Below are 24,062 nucleotides of genomic sequence, written 5' to 3'. Positions count from 1 at the left end.
AGAATCTGGCCCTCAGTGGTAAAGAACAGTAAGTTCCACTAAGCAACTTTTTGTTTAAGTTTTTTTCATTAAGTTTCTGGGAGGTGAAAAGAGGCATATTCGAAATGTTTGTAAAAATAGTCACAAAATAACCCCACAATATGACCACAGAGGCAAAATATGAGTTATTTAGCTGTATTCAAGTTTTGTAAGCCTTTAAGTATTGCTAATAGTGTCCTCCTTTGATCTTAAACTTTCTTTACAGAAGATAAAAGATATTTGCACATAAAGCTGGTTTCCATTAGTTCTTTTGAGCAACAAGTCTATCAACAGACAGTTGAACAGTACAGTAGGCTAAAAAACAAAGCAATCTGATTGCTTTTGTTGTAGTGGATAATTATCACATGCCTGGAAAAATGCACTTCAACAAAATCCAGTATTACAAAGAATTAAGGTCTACTGGAAATGGCATACTACAGAAATTGCTAATTGAAAACTGTAGCTTTAGCAACTAAAATGTGCATACATAACTGCCTTCCCCAGGTATCATGTGTTCATTCAGATGAGTTTTCAGTTCCCTAAATTATTTTTTACAAAATTATTTTAAATCGTGGAAGGGGGTGGTTAATATAGCTAATACTCTGAACACGGGCATCAAAAAATCACAGAAGGAAACTGATAATTTTGGAAGGGTTATTGACATTTTTTTCCTGGATCATGGCTGGCAGATCCCATTATGGATTCTTGAAAACCATAGCATACACTATGGATAATTAAAATATCAATGCATTGTGAATCAGACATCTAAAGTTGCTGCTTTAAGGCATGAGTTTTTTCAGGGGTGGAGATCCTGTGAGCCATTGAACTATCCTGTAAACCTTGTATATGATGGAAACCATTTCAAGCCAGGGGACGCAGCAGCACCCCCAGCACCCCTATTTCTAGCAACTTTGATGTTTTTGTCACAATATAGTGTCTGAAGTGGGAGAATGCCTCTCTCACATAAAGAAATACAGGAAAGAAAAGAGCCCCCAGACATAGGGGTCAGCAAGTGAGGATCATGGGAAAATCAGGGAAAGCTGTGGCAAGAGGATGGAACAGCCCTATCTTATTGGCAGTAATGGAGGCCACAAACTATCAGTGTGATTTTTTGACAACATAGGCAGAGAAAACACAGAGAATTGAGTTATTATAGATGGCTTCTGGCTTAATAAAAGAAAGTCAAGAATTCCAGATAAAGCCCTGATATTTGCCATAGGTGATCCTGCTGCTGATACCCTATGTCTCCTATCCCTCACTGATGAGGGAAAGAATTTGGAAAGAATACACCTTCACTGGAAGACAGAAAGGGATAAATTTATGAGGCGGTACCAGGGATAAATGGATGCAGCTCAGGCATTTATATTACTTCACAGTGTTGCTAAGTATTGAAAATATGAAGGGTTAGAAGAACTAATAAGGACAGGATAGTTTTTCTTTAAGAGACACCAATTTATCATCATGACTTTAATTAGACCTAGATCACTCACTAGTAAAAGTGAGAACATAAAAAACAATAAAGAAATAGTAACGTGACTTACATACATACATAGTAGCATAAGGGAGACTGCATCAGACAATATTGATGCAGGAAAAGGGAAAAGCATAAATGTGAAAGGAGCAGTCAGGTCATTTTTACAATGTAAGAGTAGTGACAACGGGAAAATGAGACTACAGGACCTTAATAGAAAAGAAGGATGAAAAAGCTGTGGAACACGTGACAAGATACCTAGTCAGCCAAAAAGGGCAGAATATGGAACATGGCTCAAAATGAGACACTTTTGCAATAGCATACAGATCACCCAGAAGAGGGGAAACAATCATAAAGAATATTTATCATCAAATGACCATGTGTCCATTTTTCTAGAGACTACGTCTCCAATACAACAAACAACAGCGCAGTACAGTCAAACCTTAAATTTAGTACTGATAACGGGCCACAGTCACTGCACTTCCAAAAACAAAACAAAAAATATTTTTTTCCCTGAGGCAGTGTTGCTTTATATATTAAAAATGTATAGACTTGGACTGAGGTGGAGATTGACGTAGGAACCAGATGTGTTGAGAGTCTCTGGGTTAGGTTAAAAGGGGTAAAAAGATCAAGAGTGATGTCATGCTAGGGGTTTCCTACAGACCACCTATCCAGGTAGAAGAGGTGGATAAGGCTTTTTTTAAAATGACTAACAAAATCATCCAAAACTCAGGATTTGGTGGTGATGGGGGAATTCAACTATCCAGACATCTGTTGGGAAAACAACACAACAGGGCAAGACTATCCAACAAGTTCTTGGACTGCATTGGAGATAATTTTTTTTATTTCAGAAGGTTGAAAAAGCTACTGGATGGAAGCTATTCTAGATTTGATCTTAACAAATATGCAGGAGCTGGTTGAGAATCTGAAAGTGGAAGGCAGCTTGAGTTAAAGAGTTCATGAAATCATGGTGTTCATGATTCTAAGGAATTGTGAAAGGGAGAACAGTGGATTTCAATAGAGACAATGGATTTCAGGAGGCTGATTTTGGTAAGCTCAGGAGCTGGTAAGTATGGTCCCATGGGAAGCAAGATTAAGGGGAAAAACAAGTGAAGGAGAGTTGGCAGTTTTTCAAAGAGACGTTATTAAGGGCCAAAAGCAAGATATTCTGCTGCATAGGAAAGATAGAAAGTATGGCAAAAGATCACCTTGCCTTAACCAGAAGATCATGCATGATCTATAAATAAAAAAGGAGTCATATAAAAAGTGGAAACTAGGACAAATTACAAAGGATGAATATAAGCAAACAGGGGGCAAGGTTAGAAAGGGAAGGCTCAAAACAAGCTCAAACTAGCTACAGAAATAAAGGGTAAAAAGAATAGTGATAGAAATGTAGCCGTGTTAGTCTAGGGTAGCTGAAACAAAATACAGGACTATGTAGCACTTTAAAGACTAACAAGATGGTTTATTAGATGATGAGCTTTCATGGGCCAATCTGAGGAATTGGGTCTGGCCCGCGAAAGCTCATCATCTAATAAACCATCTTGTTAGTCTTTAAAGTGCTACATAGTCCTGTATTTTGTTTCGGGTAAAAAGAAGACTTTCTATAAATATATTGGAAGTAAGAGGAAGACCAAGGACAGGGTAGGCCCATTACTCAGTGAGGAGGAAGAAACAGTAACCGGAAATTTGGAAATGGCAGAGGTGCTTAATGACTTCTTTGTTTCGGTCTTTACCAAAAAGTCTGATAATGAAGGAATGACTAACATATTGAATGCTAGTGGAAACTGGGTAGGTTTAGAAGATTAAAAAAAAAAGTTAAAAATCATTTGGAATAGTTAGATGTCTGCAAGTCACCAGTGCCTGATGAAATGCATCCTAGAATACTCAAGGAGATGATAGAGGAGGTATCTGAGACTTTACCGATCATATTTGAAAAATCATGGAAGATGGGAGAGATTCCAGAAGATTGGAAAGGGACAAATATAGTGCCTACCTTTTAAAAGGGAAATAAGAACTACCCAGGAAACTACAGACCAGTAAGTTGAACTTCTGTGAAAGGAAAGTTAATGGAACAAGTAATTAAGGAATTCATCTGCAAACACCTGAAAGACAGTAGGGTGATAGGTAACAGCCAGCATTGATTTGTAAAGAACAGATCATGTCATACCAATCTGATAGCTTTCTTTGATAGGACAACGAGTCTTGTAATAAGGTAAAAGTGATGGACATGGTATACCTAGACTTTAGTATGGTATTTGATACTGTCTCGCATGATATTCTATTCATCAAATTAGGCAAATACATCTTAGATGGTGCTACTATAAGGAGGGTGCATAACTGGCAGGATAACCATTCTCAGAGAGTAGTTATTAACGGTTCACAATCCTGCTGGAAAGGTATAACAAGTAAGGTTCCATAGGGACCGGATCTGTTCAATACCTTCATCAACGATTTAGATATTGGCATAGAGAGTACTCTTATTAAGTTTGCAGATGATTCCAAGCTGGGAAGGGTTGCAACTGCTTTGGAGGATAGGGTCATCGTTAAAAATGATCTGGACAAACTAGAGCAATGGTCTGAGGTAAATAGGATGAAGTTTAATAAGGACAAATGCAAAGTACTCCATTTAGGAAGGAGCAATCCATTTCATACATACAGAATGGGAAGCGACTGTCTAGGAAGGAGTACTGCAGAAAAAGATCTAGGGGTCATAGTGAACCACAAAACAAATATTAGTCAACAGTGTGACACTGTTGCAGAAAAAAGTAAATATGATTCTGGGATGCATGAACAGGAGTGTTGTGAGCAAGACACAAGAAGTCATTCTTCTGCTCTATTCTGTACTGATTAGGCCTCAATTAGAGTATTGTGTCCAGTTCTGGGAACCATATTAGAAGAAAGATGTGGAGAAATTAAAGAAGGTCCAGAGAAGAGCAACAAGAATGATTAAAAGTCTGGAGAACAAGAGCTATGAAGGAAGACTGAAAGAATTGAGCTTGTTTAGTTTAGATTAAGAGGGGACAATTTAACAGTTTTCAGGTATCTAAAAGGATGTCATAAGGAGGAGGGAGAAAAATTGTTCTCCTTGTCTTCTGAGGATAGGACAAGAACCTATGATCTTAAATGGCATCAAGGGAGGTTTAGGCTGGACATTAGGAAAAAATTCCTAACTGTCAGGCTGCATCTATACTGCAAGCCTCTTACGCAAGAGGAAATGCAAATGGAGCACTCATTTGCATAAGTCATGCTCTCATTTGCATTTCCTCTTAGGATTCCTTTTGCACAAGAGGTTTTTGCGCAAAAAAGAGCTATATAGACAGCTCCTTTTTGTGAAAAAAACCACATTTTGTGCAAGAGCTATTCTTCCTAATTTTTCTTCATTTTTTGAGGAAGAACAGCTCTTGTGCAAAAGGGGGGTTTTTCACAAAAAGGAGCCGCCTACACAGCTCTTTTTTGCACAAAAACCTCTTGTGCAAAAGGGATCCAAAGAGGAAATGCAAATGAGAGTGCATCCTATGTAAATGAGCACTCCATTTGCATTTCTTCTTGTGGAAGAGGCTTGTAGTATAGACTCAGCCTCAGGGTGGTAAAACACTAGAATAAATTGCCTAGGGAGGTTGTGGAATCTCCATCTCTGGAGATATTTAAGAGAAGGTTACATAGACATCTATCAGAGATGGTCTAGATGGTACTGGGTCCTGCCGTGAGGGCAGGGGACTGGACTCGATGACCTCTCAAGGTCCCATCTAGTTCTACTCTTCTATGATTCTACAATTCTATGATAATCAATCCCAGGATGCAGATCAGCAAAGACAAAATACAATCCTATATGCAGCTAATTACATTAGCCTGGATGTCTCTGACCAGCTCTTTGTGAAACTGGAGAAAGAACGGCAAGAGCTTAAATGAATAATACGTGTAACACAAGGACTGATAACTCTGTTGGTAAGGTTGCCAGCAATACAAAGACTACAGCTAACAGAAAATCTGGAATGCATTAATGATTTAAAACAACCTATACAGAAAATGTATCCACAAATATTTACAAGGCCAGGAAAGCTATTAGGGGAGTACAAAATAAAATTAGTGCCATCAGCTACTCTCTTTGTTCTTTCAGCACTACACCACAGCCCTTGCTAAGGGAACATCAAAGAAGACTTAAAGGGACTAAAAAAGATAAAAGTCTCCTCCGGTGATGTTACGTGTGGTTGTTTGTAGTATCAAAGCCCAACAACAAAATCGGCACTCATGTGAACCTTACAATTTATTTAAAACCATATGAGGTGACAGACACATGCTTCCTACAGTTGACTAGACATTAGTTAAGTTATTGGAGGGCAAAATATTCTCAAAGTTAGATGCTATAGCAAGCTCTGTCAAATTAACCTTGGTAAAGATTTTTACCATTAACTTTGTTTATCATGCCATTCAGAAGGATTTTTTCAATCAGCTTCCCATTTGGCAAATATTCATCACCAGAACATTTTGAAAACAGAGTATCTCATAATTGTGTCAGGTGTGCCTGACCTCTTGTGCCATGCAGCTGATGTGTTGATGTATGGGAGAAACAAAAATGAATGTGATGAACAGCTTTTAAGACATTTCTAACAATTTGGCATCACACTGAATGAGAAATGTGAATTTGAAAAGAAGCAGATTAAATTTGACTCAATTCAGACAAACTGGCGGCTTTCCTAGAATATTTCGCTCATCTACAAAAACCCTTAAGAGATTACCTTAATGATCACAATGTGTGGATGTAGGAGAGCATGCTTTAAAACATTTTTAATAAGAGAACTACAGGTTTGGTTTGTATTATACTCAGTACATTAACTAACAGAATTGTGGGCATTTTCCTGAGGTTTAGGACCAGTGCTCATACAATAGAAGCAGTGAGAAGTATACTAGAGAACTGTTGCATTCATATTAAGAACCCTCATAGAAACCAAGCTGTAGCATGTTACGTAGTAAAGGAAGCAGTAGCAGTCTTTTGGACCTCTGAGCTTTTCAGTGTGTATCTGTTTGACTTTGATTTTAACATGAACACAGATCACAAGCGTTTTGCTGTATTACTGGATTCAAAACCACTGTATGGTTTCCAGCTATAAATCTAAGACCTTCAGTATGGCTAATATGATTTCCTTCCACCTTGAACACATACCTGGGGAAACATGCATAGCAGCAGGTGTTCTATTCCTAAATAAATGGCTACCAAAGGAAGAAAAATAATGGCTTAGGAAAATACTTCAAAGTTTACATTGACCTTGTTGTGGCAGCAATTCCACCAAAAACTTGGAAGTGAACAACTAAAAGATGGGACTTACTAGAAACTTACGTAATTCTGCCAAATAAGAGGGAGTGAAAGACATCCACTTCTAGTAGTCCTATTATTTATGTTGTCAGGACTGACATGAACTTCACATGGCTAATGGCATGACTCTGAAAGGATTTTCATTTTTATGAAAAGTGATACTCCCCCAAATCCATGAAGAATGCCAAAATATCTATAAACTCTGGACATGAGTAAAAGTTTTATAGTGACAAGGTCTCAGGTTTAGCCAATTCAGACCTTAGCAGAAGCTACCAGGCACATAATGAAGTGGGGAAACAATTGTAGCTATTATTTCTCCTGCTGATGGAAGTGGTTGGGAGAAAGGGGACAGTTGACCCAGGGCGTAGTGATATGAAAGGGTCTGGGGCTCCCAACCATCACCACTGCTACAGTAGCAACAACAGTAGCTGTAGCACTGGGCCCTTTAAATCACCAGTGGAACCTCAGACAGATGAAGCCAGTCTCCAGGGGAGGCCAGTCTGAACAGGGGAGGCCAGTCCCCAGTCCCACACCTTTCGCCCTAGGTCCCACCCCTTCCGGGGTCCTGGAGCTGGCCCTCCACATACCTTGCCTAAGATCCAAAGTCTGTGGGCTGCCCTCAATTTAGCTATATTTACAGAGACTTCATCAGCACAGCAGATTGACTGAAGTCAATATTTGAAAGGCATGGAGTTCCTGAAGTCTTCATATCAGATAATGGTCTCTGAAAAATGTTCCTAGTGTTCCTAGGACTTTGGTACTATAACAGGAACTCATCCCCCTCTAGAACGATCCCCACGTACAAATACAGGATTATTTAAATAGCAATGAAAATGGGATTAGGTATAAATAAATTTAAGGAATTTGAAGTTTATTTGGAAGTAGGGTGTTTTTTAAATTTGATTGATAATTTATCCTTTACCATGTTACTATAAGGAAAGGAATATGGAGTGCTTGTAAAGTTCCTGGTCCTCCACTGTTACCAGAGAGGACTAAGATGAATTGGAGACTTCACAGTCAGGGAGTTCTTGTTGCATGTGAAACATGTCTCTTATTGTTTATGTCATGACATTACAGACTATCAAATGATCTGTGTTTAATAGAACACATTTTTCAAGAGCGAGCATTGATTGACATTTCCAACTGGGTAAAGTTAAACAGAAGTCTATCAACTGACACATAGCTAGCGATTCCTATTGACAAAAATAATTGTCACATTATGAATGCTGGCACTTATTTGAGATGAAGGTGATTTTTCTGGGATATAATTACCTTTTAATGCAATTAGATTCTTCAAAATGACTTTATTTTTTTTCTAGTATATTGAGAATGAAAATACATTTTCTGAAGATGGTTCTTTTTCAGCTTTTATATTAAGTTTTCATTCTATTAAAGGGTGTATCTTGATTCTTTAATGAAAAATAGCTAAGTGGAAGAGAAATCAACTACTAATAGCAGAAAAGCTTTTTACATCATCACAAGACTGTTGAATGGTTATTCATTTTATTGGACTAACTTCTGAAGATGAGAGGGAAAAGCTTTCAAACTTACACAGAACTTTTCTTCAGGTCTGGGAAGCAAATCTTGGTGATGCTTTGAGTTATTTTCCCAGACTTGAACAAGAGAATTGTTCAAGCTCAAAAACTCAATCTCAAAAACTTTTCTCTTTCAAGAGAAGTAGGTCCAATAAATGTTAATTTGTCACTCACCTTGTTTCTCTAGTTACTGTGAAGTGGATGCTCTTCAGTTTGTTTCCCTCCTTTTAAAAATATATCCTACATAATACTTCTTTAGAATCACAAACGTATTAAAAACCCATTCTTAAGTCTTCTACATATAAGATAAAAATAATTAACAATGAAATTGCCTATGAAAGTAAGCAGTAAAATTTGGAAAAAAAAGCAAAATATGTCTGAATCTAATTTATAAGTATTATACAAAATGATTTTATTAAAAAAAATGCTCTAAAGTGTTTGATATCCTTCTTTCAAAGTCTGTAGTGAGGGAGTTCAGAAAAGAAGATAGTCTTCATCGGTATTTTCTTAAATTATTCCATCCCAGAATCCCTTATAGGATTAATGCTTGATCCTTGAATCAGTTTTTCTTCCATTAACTTACTCTTCATTTAGTGTGTGCATAATACATAATGGAATGTTTGTCATTGAAAAAAAAATGAAAACTGAAGAAAACCATTTTCATCTAAAGCTTCCAAAGAGATTCCAAAAATGTAGATGAACTTTTTAAACTCTGTTAAAATACATTTTCCATTCATAAGCCATTTAAGTATTTAATTATTTATTTACTTCCTTGTAAGTATTGACACAACAGCACTTTCAGTTATTATAAATATTATTTCAACACTTATGTCATAATAGAAGTCAGGAGCTAGGATCAACCCCATTGCACTGCCTTCATCAGTATTAGAGATCAAGCCCTTAGGGAAGACAACACAATCCAAGAAGATTGCCTTAAGGAGCCCAGGCCTCAGGCAGCATAGGCACAGGCAGGACAGAGTCCTAATGCTTGGGACCTTAAGCAGCTTGGAGCCCCAGTCTAGGAGCTCAAATCCCAGTCAGGGCAGAGAAAACAGGCAGACAGTTTGATGTCCTTGTCTCTGGCAGACAGTAGACCAATATAGGCTTCTTAGCCTAAATTGAGGAGGCTGTCAACCCTCAGACAGCTGCTAGCAGCAGGGTGTAGAGGGGTCTGGGCCCACCCTACTCTACCAGGTCCCAGAACAGATTATAACCATGGCAGATGGTTTAATTACTGGATCAGCAGAGATCTGGCCAAAACATGGTGTTCAGGTGACAACATAACCAAACTCTAAGGCTGTGTCTACACTGGCACCTTTTTCCGGAAATGCTTAAAATGGAACAGTTTTCCATTTTAAGTATTTCCAGAAAAGGAGTGTCTACATTGGCCCCGGAGTTACCGTTATAACGATGCGTTTTCCGGAAAAGCGCATCTACATTGGCGGCGTGCTTTTCCAGAAAAGCAGAAGCCGGGAGCCATTTTGAAGAGGGCAAAGGCCACCAGACCTTTCCGGGGCGGGGCCAGAGCGCCGTTCAGACACATGCTTAAAGGGGTCTCGCCGGACAGCCGTTGGTCTCCTGCTCCCGTGCCTTGGGGCCTCTGCCAGGGACTGGCACCCTTCGCAGGTTCGGTGGCTGCCCTCTGAGTTTTGGGGACACCACCCTTTGGCCCCCAACTGCTTTTCCCTGAGTTTTGTTTTTTCTGCCCTGCTCTGTCTGCTATGGAGCCGTGGGTGGCCATGTACCTGCTCGGGCCCCTGTTTCAGCTGTACAAGCGCCTGCTGCTCATGCTGGAGGCTGGTGCCATGGTGTACATGTACCAGGAGGCAGAGATCACCTTGGACTCCCTCACCAGGGAGGCCCTGGCAACCATGTCGCATCAGCACCCCACCGTAGAGAGGCCCGTCTGGAGTGCAGCACCGACTGGTGGGACCGGGTGGTCCTCGGACTATGGGACGACCAGCAATGGATCAGGAATTTCTGCATGAGAAAGCGGACCTTCCTGCAGCTGTGCACCTGGCTTACCCCCGCACTGCAGAGAGCCGCCACCCGGCTGCGGGCACCCATCTCCGTGAACAAGAGGGTCACCATCGCGCTCAGGAAGCTGGCCACACCGGACAGCTCCCGCTCGGTGGCACAGCAGTTTGGGGCGGGAAGATCAACCATCGGAGTGATCGTCGTGGAGGTAAGTCCCAGGGGAAGTGGGGAGTGGGGTGGGGGGAGGGTGCTGCACTCCAGGCCCAGGGACAGGAAGACTCCAGGCTGGGTCACCCAGGGGTTTGGGCCATCCCTCCCTTGCACAGGCCCAGTGGTGGTGGGGGGAGCGTGGGGTGAGGGGGGCCCTGGGGTGTGTGTGAGGACAGAGGGAATCAAGGGGGGGCCCAAGGGAGCACACACTCACCCCTGCCATATGTGATGTGTTCCCTTTTTTTTTCTGCACCCTTCTGCAGGTCATCCATGCCATCAATGATGTCCTGCTCCCGCAAATCATCCGCCTGCACGACGTGAATGATACCATGGCCGGCTTCGCTGCCCTCGGGTTCCCCAACTGCGGGGGAGCCCTGGACACCACCCACATCCCCATCCGGGCCCCGGAGCGTCGAGCGGGCCATTTCATGAACAGCAAGGGGTACTGCTCCATTGTTCTGCAGGCCCTCGTGGACCACCGGGGCCGCTTCGTGGAAATTTACGGGGGCTGGTCCGGCCGGGCACACGACGCCCGCATCCTCCAGAACTCTGGACTCTTTCGCAGGTTGGAGGCGGGCACCTACTTCCCCTGGCAGGACTTGACTGTTAGGGATGTGCCTATGCCAATCTGCGTCGTTGGGGACGCGGCCTACCCCCTGATGCCCTGGCTAATGCAGCCGTACACGGGGCAGCCGGACCAGAACTGGGCCCGGTTCAGCGACCGCCTCAACCGGGCCTGAAACCCAGTGGAGCTGGCCTTTGGACGCTTAAAAGCCCGCTTCCGTTGTCTGCTCATCCGTCTCGAGATGGGTGAGCAGAATGCAACGGAGGTACTGGCCGCGTGCTGCGTGTTCCACAACATTGTGGAGCACAGTGGGGAGGCCTTCCTCCCTGCCTGGATGGCAGCCGAGGCACAGATGTTGGAACAGCCCGCCACAGCTGCCATCCGCCAGGCGCGCCAGGATGCGGTGCGCATCAGAGAGGCCCTGATGGACATGTTTGCCCAAGCCCCGTAGTAGGGTCGCCTGGGTCTCCCCAGACTACTCCCTCCCATCCCCTACCCTTCCCCACCCCCTCCCCATACCTCCCCCCCAATTGTCAAGCATCGGGTCAAAGCACATCAGCCGTCATCGTGACTGTTCGTCGGGTGCGTCGGGCTTAGTTAGGGTTTTTATTTTTAGTTTAGGCGAGGGTTTAGGCCACCATCGCCTGTCCTGAAGAACAGCCAAGAAGATTCGGGGTTCGTGCGGAAGGCTCAAGTCAGCGTACCTGATTCCAGTCGTCTTCCGTCGAGGGATCTCCTGGCTGTTCCTCTCCTGAGGCCCGGAAGTACTAAAGGATTGAGGTGGCAAGTTTTGCCGTCATCTTCCGTCGAGGGATCTCCTGGCTGTTCCTCTCCTGAGGCCCAGAAGGACCAAAGGATTGAGGTGGCCAGCAACACTACCCAATTGTCCTCCCTGCGTCTAGTCTATGTTTAATAATCTGTAGTGTGCATCTTTTAACCATTCTTGCTTGTTTGTTAGCTATGTAAATATAGTTTGTGGTTTACATTTTACTGAAAAGTCTCAGTATTTCTTTATGCGCCACAAACCAATGACCACTTACAAAGGCCCCCCCCCACCCCCCAGTGATAGAGTAAAGAATTTGTTGTCCACAGTTTGTAACCCTGTTAAATTTAAGTGGCTAATTGGCATCTCAAATCATTTCTTAGTTACTAGAGTAACACAATAACCAACACAAGAATGAACTGAAAAATAGAAAACTTTTTATTTACGGGGGGGGGGGGGGGAGACCTTCAACTGGGACAGGGAGGGGGGGCAGTTACTGCGACGGGCAGCTCCTGCAAGCGCTCATCCAGGGGGGGACCTGCACACACTGGGCAGACCGCGTCAGGGCAGCCTGCACGGGGAGGTGGGCAAGGAGCAGGAGCAGGAGCAGGAGCAGGGGCAGGGGCAGGAGCAGGGGCAGGGGCAGGGGCAGGGGCAGGGATAGGAGGGGGCATGGGCAGTACTCTGGGAGGGATGGCGGGGTATGGGGTCCGGCCATGCCATAGTGTATGGCGTGCACTAAATGTGCCGTGAGCATGTCCATAGAGGTGCGCATCCCTCTGCACTCAATGAGGAAGGCAGCCCAGCCCTCCTGCCGCCACTGCAGGTCCCCCTGCACCCGCTCTGCAATGGAGCCCTGGATTCTCTCCACGGTGGTCACGTGGCGGCACAGAAGCTGGTCCCTCTGACGCAGCCTGCGCCTCCGGGATTGGCCAGCTGGGGGTGCCGCTGCTGCCGCAGTGGAGGGTCTGGTGCTGGGTCCCACTGCAGGGAAGAGAAGAAAGGATGGGTCAGTCAGGCAGGCTGTCCACTGTCCCCACACCTCATGCCCTCCACCCCTGAGCCCAGGTGACCCCACAGTTGTGTGGCTTGGGCCCACTCTCTTCCCCTCCTACCCCCGTGTTGTATGTTGGAAAGGAGAACCGCCCCTGGAGTAGGGTTCTCCCTCAAGTATTGTAAGCACCGGTCTGTATCCTGGCCCCGTGGAGGGCAGGAAGGTGCTTGTGCTGCGTTCACCTGTGGAACTTCCTGCTGGTGGAGACTGTGAAAAGGTTTTGGCTAATCACTGGTGTTTGACAGGGAGCGAGATGCATCCCCACACAGTGCCTGGGAGCACATCTGGGCTTTCAGATCCCCTCGCGTGGGATATCTCCTGGAAGGAACCAGAAGAGTGACTGGGTGGGGGGGGGTGTCCCATCCTTACAGCAAAACTCAGAGGCCCTTGTCCCTTCCACTATCCCTCCCACAAGGCCAGTAACCCAGGGACATGTGTGACCACATTGGGGACTCCCCTCGGGGAGCCAGCGAAGGCTCCGGGAGCAGGCGAGGGGCTCGGTGGGGTCCACGGTCACAGGACCGTGACTCTGCGGCATACCCAACAGCAGCTGGCTGTGCCTCACAGCCAGGCATGGGACAGTGTGCCCTTCTCCATGCTGCACCCTTAGCGGAGGTGCGGGCTCTGGGCTGAGTCCCTGGGGCCCTGGCCAGTTCCAGCCGGCATCCACCCTTCCCCCTGGTCCCGCCGAATGTGTGTGAGCAGCACGGTCCCAGGCGTGTCCTGCAGCTGCCACGTGCCGCTCCGTCACCGGGCTGCACATGGTTGCACGTGCTGCTTGCTGCCTAATGCTACGCAGCGTGCAGCTCACGTGGCCTGAGTGACATGCTCTCCCACTCCTCCCTCCGGGCACCTGGCTTCCCCCTCCCCCCCCCCGCCCTCCGTCCCCCGCCCTTTGGGAGTGCAAACTGCAAAGACTCACCAGTGGGTTCCTCCCCGGCCTCGGCCTCGGAGGAGCTGCTGGAGGGGGCCTGCTGGGTGGTGTCAACGCTGGCCTCCTCTCCCCCGGACGCGCTGCCGCTGTCCTCTCCCTCCCCCGCCTCAGTGGGCCGGATGATGGGGAGGCACTGGCAAGGTGGACCTTGCGGGGCTGGCTGGCCCAGAAAAGCGTTCATGCGCTCGAAGTATGGGCAGGCGTCTGGTCCTGCCCCCCTCCCCTCGCTGGCCTGCAAGTACCTCAGCCGCAGCTCCTTGACTTTTGAGCGGACCTGCTCACAATTGCGGGCAGGGTGTCCCTGATGCGCCAGGTTGTTGGCCAGCCGGGTGTATATGTCTACATTCCGGCGCCTGGAATGCAGGTCATGGAGATCCTTCTCCTCCTGCCACAGGTCCAGGAGGGTCTCCAGCTCCCTGGGGGTCCAGGATGGGGTCTGCCATTTGCAGCCCCTGGGGGCCTCCTGAGCTGGGGGTGCAGATGTCTCACCACCTGGAGCTGCCATGTTGGGCTGCGAGGTGGCTGCTGGGCAGCACAGAGGCATGTGGCAGAACTCAGGCCGCAGGTCTGAGGTACGCTCCTTCCACTTGCGCCCAGCTGCCTCCGAGCTCTCTAAGAGCTCGGGTTACCAGGAAGTCCAGGGCTCCTACGGGGTCTCGCGACATCCAAACCGCTTTTTTCTGTTTCTTCTGCTTTTCCGGAAAAGCTGTCTACACTGGCCCTTTTCCGGAAAAGCTTTTCCGGAAAAAGGACTTTTGCCCAAGCGGAAGCAGCATAGCTTTTCTGGAAAAGCGGCTGATTTTGTACAGTACAGTGTCATTGCTTTTCCGGAAATTCAAGGGGCCAGTGTAAACAGCTCGCAGCTTATTCTGGAAAAGCGGCTGATTTTCCAGAATAAGTGGCCCAGTGTAGACACAGCCTAATTGTTTTACCCGGGCTACTTTCTACTGTCTCACCATAAAGAAGCAGAGGCCCAGGCTCATTTTCCAACTCTTCATGTTATAGGTATGTGGCAGTCTTGGAAGCTCTTTGCCTTGGTCAGTCTCCTCCCAGGGCGAGTGTGGTGCAGTTCAATTTCAGCTCTGGAGATCTCTTCTCCCTCAGTCTCAGTAGGAAGCCCTTACTACATGGTGGAAAAAAAGGAATATACAGTAATCAAATACATTTGTCAATTTACTCCACCATTTGTCCATTAAGTAATAATTAATTGGCTCATTTCTCAAAGACATCATGCCAGAAGTGAATCCTGAGGATGGCTCTGGATGACAAGATGGTAGTGGATTAAGGCTGAATTTGGGCGGGGGGGGGGGGGGGACTTTCCACAAATTAGGAATAGCAGGGAAAAAAAAACCACATAGATGATTCTATGAAGAAAGAAAGAAAACTGATTTTTAAGTATTTTTAGTTTAAAAGGCATAAGGAGAGATGGGAGATTAAATGCAAAGCTTTGTAACTCGGCTGGTTAAACAGGAGTAGCTGTATTGATTTGCGAAATGTCTCAAAGCCATTTTATTTGCCTGCCAAATTAACTGGAGCCACAATGACTTATGCCAGCTGGGGACCTAGACCTACACATACGCAGACTAACGGATTTGTTAAATCACTTAGTTGTTCTTGCTTATCTTTGTTAGTCTGTAAAGCTTTCATGGGTTGCATTCAACATTCCTTCTGGGTACTAGTTTTTGTCATACAAATAACATATGGCTTTCAAATATTGCTCAAGACTAAAAGTAGCATAACCATCTTATATTCCCATTGAGAACTCCGCTGATTTAGCAATCATCCAAAACCTCACAGATGCTCAGGTTACCATTGTGAAGGTCAGTATCTTTTTATTTGTAATATTAATTAAGTAACCCTAATTCCAAAACATTGTGAGCAAAATCTATCCTGAAAATTATTCAAAGGGCAAGTATGGATGTCCTCTAAAAACATGCAAAACTTCAGATATTTTCTATTTGTTTGCAGAGAACAGCTAAATTAAAGTTGTGTACACACTACATCGGTCCCTGCTCGACTTGTTAAAGAACTGGAACATTTTCATACTTGAATTTAATTATTATTCATGATTAGGTGTTTACTATGTAATAGGGTTCTTATTTTCACACATTTTTAAAATTTTTATAGGCTAGTAATCCTGTTTTGTTTTTTCAAATGTTCAGAAATGCTCACTACTGAAAGATCCCATATGACATTTACGACTTCAGGTCATTTCAGTGAAATCTGTCACTCACTTTTTCATAATGCTGAACTGGGACTTTACTGGTTGCTACTACAGTAGTCCCCCCACAAGGTATCCAAATAATTAATGAACTAAACCCTAAAACTGCTACATTTTCTTGCTGCTACTAAATGCATATGTTTGACATGGAAATTATCAGGAACTTCTCACTAGCAAAATGTACAGATATTTCATCTCTAACACAGGACTAACAATGTTCTCTCTAAAAACCCCATATTTAATATTGGGTTGTACAGTAAGTTAACACATGAGTTAACCTTCGGATAACAAGGTTGAAATGTTATTTCTGAAGATAAGTGTAGGGTTTTGTTTGTTTATTTTAATCAATAGTAGGAAGCCAGCCAGGAGGAAGCTATATTCAAAGAAGAATTACAATCATGAAGCAGAAAGAGAAAGAGTGAGATAAGCTTTTGAGATAATATGGTTTTCCTTATTCTGACTCCTATCTAATGCATCTATGATTCTTTACCTTGTCACATGACATGAAACAAGATCAAAATTGAAGATGGATTTATGTATCCTTTTCTATTCATGATTTTGTACCTAACAACCCCATTTTGCAATTTTTATTGTGTACAAGTCTGTGCTTAAGAGAGATACTGTGGAAGAATGGCAAGGGTTCTTCAAGTCTTGATGAAAGTCTATTCTTAGATCTGTGTGGGGAAGCTATTCCATTTTTTTTTCTGTCCTGCTGTTATTTGGTTTTCTTCAGAAACTGCTCTTGCCTGTTCCTGTTCCTGAGTTCTTATCTGTAGAGCAAACATAATCATGTCTCTCACTCTTTTAAAATATATCTATTAATAGGTTTTTTAAATATTTCATCCTTATGCATGGTTTGTCTACTTTAGACTTGAAATAATTATATTAACCATATGTTCTCTCACCCACTAACAAAATAGTGATAGGAAAACAACTTTGGATAAAATAATTGACTGTAACCTCCACCTCACCCAACTCAAACCCAAGTTTGCAAAACTTAAGAGTATTTTTCCCAAATTTATTTCACTGTCATGCATCTGCTCTTGTTAGTTTTAGTCAGGGTGGAAGCAGTAGTGTTTGAAATACGATGGAGAAAAAAAAAGACTGTCATTAGAGTTTTTGTGGCTTTCCTGAAAACCTTGTGAGTAATTCTGATATGAAAGTTTTCCAGTGCGATTTGGCAGACATAAGGTATTTGGCGGTTTGGATAAAGTTTAGTTAAGTCTGACCTTTTGGATGCATATCCAGAAGAAACAACTGACGTTCTTCCAGATTGTGGACAAGCTGATTTCTGTCTCCATTTTTTACTTTGATAGAGATATTCCCCCTTTTTTTAACTTTCCCTCTTTATGGATGTTTCCTTTTCATCATCTATTTCTTCATAGAGTCACATATTTCAAGGCCAGAAGAGATCATTGAACATATGCAACAATTTGCCAAGAAGAGCCATATTTTTGAAGTTTAATGTAACGGACTTACACATAGACACATTTTGCTTCATTTGAGAGGTTTTTTTCAAGTGGTGCCATTAGCCTGTTGATGAGTTAAAATAATGATACCCAAAAACAGAGTGTCAGAAACACTCCAATATATCTACAAACAATTTATACCATTCGCATTAATTTCAATCCCATATTGTAGTGTTCATTGGTCAAGTCAATCAAACAACAGTGTAGCAAAAGTTATTTATTGATTTTTGCCTGAGTAAGCTTCCCTCCTACCCTCCCTCCCCCGATATATTTAGCTTATGGAAAAAAATGTCTTCCCTTTCATCTCCTGAATTTTTATCATAAAATAGTGAATGTCAACATTTTTCAATAGAATAATTTTCTATATTTTCACTTTAAATTTTCTGTTCAGATCAGCTTGTGTATTCATAGTTTGTACTACACGGGGGTTATGTCTAAACATATGTAAATTCCTAATGTAATGTAATGTGCTCCCTTTCTAAGGGTGTGTCTAGACTACATGCCTCCTTCGACGGAGGCATGTAGATTAGCCAGATCGGAAGAGGGAAATGAAGCCGCGATTAAAATAATCGCGGCTTCATTTAAATTTAAATGGCTGCCCCGATCTGCCGATCAGCTGTTTGTCGGCAGATCGGGGGAGTCTGGACGCGATGCCCCGACAAAGAAGCCTTTCTTCATCGACACAGGTAAGCCTGGTTTCACGAGGCTTACCTGTGTCGATGAAGAAAGGCTTCTTTGTCGGGGCATCGCGTCCAGACTCCCCCGATCTGCCGACAAACAGCTGATCGGCAGATCGGGGCAGCCATTTAAATTTAAATGAAGCCGCGATTATTTTAATCGCGGCTTCATTTCCCTCTTCCGATCTGGCTAATCTACATGCCTCCGTCGAAGGAGGCATGTAGTCTAGACACACCCTAAGCTTTTGTACATACAATATGGCACCTAATCTGCCTAGTGTAAGATTTTAATTTACAATAGCCAATGCATACACTGCTAGCTTTAGAAGTATTCTAGAAATTAGCTTTTAAATTCATTGACACTTACGCACAGACAAGTAGTAGTGTTAGAGATTACAATTCACAGCTTCTGTGTGCTCTATGTGCCAATATGTCTATTGGGTCTCTTGGTTCTGGTTTAAACTAGGAGTTATTTTGAAATAACCTCCCTTATTTTGAAATAATAAGTGGAGAATCCATACTACCAAGCCTGTTATTTAGAAATAACATGCTGATTATTTCAAAATTTGTACTTCTGCTTTACTGGAGGAATAAGCTTATTTCAAAATAGTTATTTTGGGAGTTATTATTTCAAATTTAGTTATTTTGAAATAATTCCCAAATGTAGACATGCTCTTGGTGTCAAAAGGAAGCATAGTAATTATGTCACTTGATATAGATGTTTTAATTCTTGTTCACTATTTTTGAAAAATGCAACACACAGATAACATGTGGCCTGAAACAAACAATTACCAGAACAAATGATAAGTACCTCTTCATACCTGTGGGGGAAAAAAAATCTGTGTTTAGTGATATCAAAACACAGATAGTGAACCTCTTCAGAGAGCTTGTCAAATTGGAAGAAAATGACAGAAAAGACACAATTTTTTCAGTAAGGAAGTTGGTAGATGTGCTTTTTGACCAGAGAATGAAAGTGAAGGAGAATCACAGACTCATGAGTTGATTGTGCCTCAATCGAGGCATTAAAAGTACAAGTCACAGGACAAATTCCCACCACATGGTGACACTTTTGAAGGGCACATCAACAGACTACCCTGGAAAACAAAACTTTGGATGTTTTTGCACAGAGATAAACCAAATATTGGATCACCATTACAAAATGGATGGAAAAATAGGGATAATGAACTACTTTCAATATTCATCAGGGGCCCAATGACATCTGAGTTTCTATAGGACCTTATTTGTGCATGTACCAATAGAGACACTGCAAAATCAATTCTGTTAGTAGTCAGTACAATCTTCCCTGTACAGAACTGTATACAGATCAATGGAGGCTGTAGAAACCCCACACACTCAGCCACGAGAGGCCTGGTCTGCACTATGGAGTTAGTTCAAAATTACTCCCATTATTTCAAAATAACAAGTGGAGTGTCCACACTACCAAGCCTGTTATTTCAAAATAACAGGCTGGTTATTTTGAAATAACTCCTGCTTGCCATGAGGAATAACTCTTACTGAAATAGTGATTTTTGGGAGCTATTATTTCAAAAGAAGTTTTTGATACAATTTCCTAGTGTAGACATGCCCCTAATGATGAACCTACAGATAGTAATGATGTTGATTAGAAATGTCACCACTGCTGTTATCTTTCAAAGATACCTGCACAAATTTATTATTAAATTTTATTTTATTCTTTATATTGTTGTGTGATGCTTTGAGGCCATCAAGATATCCATGTTTATGTCTTGAAATAGTACATAGACATTACACTAACACATGAATGCAAATATTTCAAAATGATCATTAAAACCTGTTGGAGTCATTTTTTATCCCCACTTCTGTAGTAGGAGCATCATTTGACATCTGCACATCACATCCCATCTTAAAGTACATATACAGTAAGTTACAAGTGACAAATGATGTACATGTGTGTAGAGAACATATGTTAAGTTAGCCAAATGGTTGGTGTCCGCCACTCACCTATTTTAGTCTATTCTAGTCTACCCTCCTTCAGGGTGTGTCTCGATAGCATCCTTCTGTCAGAATAAGCTACGCAATTTGCGCTATGCAAATTGTGCATCTTATTCCTAGTTTAGGTCGAAAGAGCATATTTTGAGATTTGTCTCGGTGTAGACAGTGCCAAATTTCAAAATAAGGCACTATTTTGACAAATTCCTTAACTCTTGTGGAACGAGGGTTACAGGGACACCGGAATAGCATACCCACTATTTTAGAAAATAAGCAGGCACTTTTTAAAGATGTGGCCTTGCTATTTCGGGATACTTCCGGTATCTGAAATAGTGAAGCAGTCTAGATGTACCCTCAGAGACCAGGCCATACAACTTCCCCAAACTTCTTGTTTGAACTACGCCATATCTTTTTTCTAAAAAATCCAGTCTCCCCAATATACCTCTTTCCTATTATAAACAGAAATATTGTTGGGAACAGACTCCAAAGGACTTATCTTCTTTTATGAAGAACCTACCACCCACCAGTACATTTACTACATGACACCATAAAATAAAGGGAAAACTATATGGGCTAAGTAATGACTGCAATTTGTATGCACATTGACATAAATGGAAGCTCCATGATCATAATGAGGGTAGCATATGGCCATGTGATGGTAATTTAAGAGTGATGTTTTCTCTCAGACAATATTTATTTATATTTTCTTTGAAAATAAGTGGCAGCAGCATGCACAGCTGTGCATGCCAATGTGCCAGAACCCAGTCTCTAAAGCCTTTTCAAATGGATGGCTTTGCAAAGGAAAAATAATAACAGATAATAAATCTCCAATATAATGCCCTTCCCTACCAAATAACATCATAACTGTGCATAATTTTTAGGGGAGGAAATGACAAAATTATTTTTCAGAAATTCACTGAACTGCTACATAATAATGTAGGTCACCTATTGGGTACCTATTATGACAATGGAGAGTTGAGTGGAACAGAAAGATGTTTGATATTTGATATACATGGGCATCTAGGGATCACTTTATGACTCTTTTATAATATTGATGGTCCATAAGGAGCCAGAGCAATTAATGAAGAAGATATGTAATTCTGGTATCTTAATAGTTGCCAATGGGAAACAAAATCTCTGCTCTGTATTGCAAGGTAAAATCTTTTCTGTTCACTTTTTCTCTTTTCTGTGTTGTTGTAGCTGTGTTTGGTCCCAGGATATGAAAGAGAAAAGGTGGGCGGAGTAATATATTTTACCAGGAACAAGTAGTCATGTGGCACCTTAGTCTACATCTACAATGTAGCACTATTTCGGGATACCTCTGATATCCCAAAATAGCTATTCTGTGTCTTTTGAGCATGCCCGTTATTTCAATATATAACGGGCTTGCTATTCCAATGTCCCTGTAAACCTCATTCCACAAGGAGTATGGGACATTTCAGAATAGTGATTTATTTTGAAATAAGTGTTGTGTAGACAGCGCCAAATTTCAAAATAAGCTATTTTGAAATTGACTCAAAATAAGCCACACAATTTGCACTCTGTTCTAAAATTTGATTTGTCAATTTTATATGTGTTCACTTTTTTTGATTGTATCACTTTGGTACATATGGTTGTGCCAATTTTCTTCCACAAATTGATCTGAGGAAGTGGGTCTGGCCCACGAAAGCTCATCACCTAACAAATCATCTTGTTAGTCTTTAAAGTGCCACATAGTTCTGTCTTTTGTTTTGGTTAAGAGAGGTTCAACATGTAGCGGTGTCCTCCAAGGGTCTGTACTGGAACCAATCCTATTTAACCTATTTATATCTGATCTGGAGAAAGTGGTAAATAGTGAGGTGGCAAAATTTGCAGATGATACTAAACTGCTCAAGATAGTTAAGAACAAAGCAGACTGTGAAGCGATTCAAAAAGATCTCAAAACTAGATGATTGGGCAACAATATGCAAATTAATTTTATTGTTAATAAATACAAAGTAATGCACATTGAAAAAAATAATCCCAACTATACATAAAAATGATGGGGACTGGTTTATTTATAACCAGTCAAGAGAAAGATCTCGAAGTCATTGTGGATAGTTCTCTCTGAAAATATCCACTCAATATGCAGTGGCAGTCAAAAAGCAAGCAGAATGTTAGGAATCATTAAAAAAGGGATAGAGAATAAGACAGAGGATGTCTTATTGCATCTATATAAATCCATGGTATGCCCACATCTTGAATACTGCATACAGATGTGGCTGTCTCATCTCAAAAAAGATATATTGGCATCGGAAAAGGCTCAGAAAAGGGCAACAAAAATGATTAGGGGTTTGGAACGGGTGCCATATGAAGAGAGATTAAAAAGACTGGGACTTCTCATCTTATAAAAGAGATGACTAAGGTGGAATATGATAGAGGCAAATAAAATCATGAGTGGTGTGGAGAAAGTGAATATTGATAAGTTATTTACTTCTTCCAATAACTGAAGAACTAGAGGTCACCAAATGTAGATGTGGGATAGCTATTTTGGGATATTCCAGTATCCCAAAATAGCATTGCAGTGTAGACATTCCCACAAAGACTCTAGGGGTTTGTTTACACTGCATGGCTTAACTAGAAATAAGCTACACAAATTGAGTTACGTCAATTGCGTGTCTTATTACAAATAGCTTATTTCGAAATAGTGAACGTCTTCACAGCACTTATTTTGAAATAGAGCACTCTTCCTCTGACTTCCCTTATTCCTCATTCAATGCGGGTTACAGGAGTTAAAGTAAGAAGTCCTCCAACTTGACAGTATTTTGACACTATTTCGAAATAACTACCAGCTCTGTAGATGCGGACTGTGTTATTTTGGAATAGCGCTAGTTATTTTGAATCAGTGTTGCAGAGCAGACGTAACCTAAATGCACTAATGCAGGTAAACCCACCCTTTCCCATAGCCTACCAGTCATCTTCCTCCTTCTACCACAGATAAACATCCCGCTCATGCAAAAACTGAGGTGTCATTTGAAATGAATGCCCTAAAGAAACCTCAACTTAAATAGTGATAGAAATGTAGCCCTGTTAATCTGGTCTAGCTGAAACAAAAAACAGGCCTATGTAGCACTTTAAAGACTAACAAGATGGTTTATTAGGTGATGAGCTTTTGTGGGCCAGACCCATTTCCTCAGATCAAATAGTGGAAGAAAACTGGCATGACCATATATACCAAAGGATACAATCAAAAAATGAAACATATGAAAAGGACAAATCAAATTTCAGAACAGAAGAGGGATGAGGAGGGGGAGGTAAATGTCTGTGAGCTAATGACATTAGAGGTGATAACTGGGGAAGCTATCTTTGTAATGGGTAAGGTAATTAGTGTCTTTGTTAAGACCTAGGTGTAAAGTGTAAAATTTAAGCATGAATGACAGTTCAGAGGATTCTCTTTCAAGTCTGGTGTTAAAATGTCTTTGAAGCAGGATGCAGGTAATCAAGTCATTGAGACAATGCCCTTTCTGGTTGAAATGGAAAAAAACTGTTTTTTCTTTGACACTTTGCACCTAGGTCTCAACAAACACTCTAGTTATCTTACCCATTACAAAGATAGCTTCCCCAATTATCACCTCTAATATCATTAGCTCACAGACATTTACCTCCCCCCCCATCCCTCTTCTGTTCTGAAATTTGATTTGTCCTTTTCATATGTGTTCATTTTTTTGATTGTATCCTTTGGTATATATGGTCATACCAATTTTCTTCCACTATTTGATCTGAGGAAGTGGGTCTGGCCCACGAAAGCTCATCATCTAATAAACCATCTTGTTAGTCTTTGAAGTGCTACATAGTCCTGTTTTATGTTTCAGATCAACTTAAATACTCTCTAATGAATAGCAGCTATTATATATACAGGTAAGAGCAA

The sequence above is a fragment of the Pelodiscus sinensis genome, chromosome 5 (genome assembly GCF_049634645.1).
Source record: "Pelodiscus sinensis isolate JC-2024 chromosome 5, ASM4963464v1, whole genome shotgun sequence".
In the NCBI taxonomy this organism is placed as follows: Eukaryota; Metazoa; Chordata; order Testudines; family Trionychidae; genus Pelodiscus; species Pelodiscus sinensis.
The sequence above is the reverse complement of the archived record's forward strand: the minus strand, read 5'-3'. Positions refer to the sequence as shown.